The sequence below is a fragment of the Nanorana parkeri genome, unplaced genomic scaffold (genome assembly GCF_000935625.1).
Source record: "Nanorana parkeri isolate BGI_ZX_2015 unplaced genomic scaffold, ASM93562v1 scaffold2191, whole genome shotgun sequence".
NCBI classification, from domain to species: domain Eukaryota; kingdom Metazoa; phylum Chordata; class Amphibia; order Anura; family Dicroglossidae; genus Nanorana; species Nanorana parkeri.
Genome location: NW_017308459.1, coordinates 166598 through 166807, shown reverse-complemented (window position 1 = coordinate 166807; position 210 = coordinate 166598).

The window sequence follows — 210 nt, the reverse complement described above, 5'->3', positions numbered from 1 at the left end:
AGTCAGTTGGTTGAAAGGTCCAGTTTAAACTGTCTGCAGGTCCCAGTAGGTCTACAGTTTCATCCGTTGTCCACAGGAGGTTAGAGTAGTAGACATCCAGGAAAATCGACACCAATGCAGTTATTGCAAAAGCCGTTGGGTTCCAGATAAGAGGCAGATTACAGGGGCGGACGTGCAAAACCACGTATGCTGTTCTTTATAACACAAAAG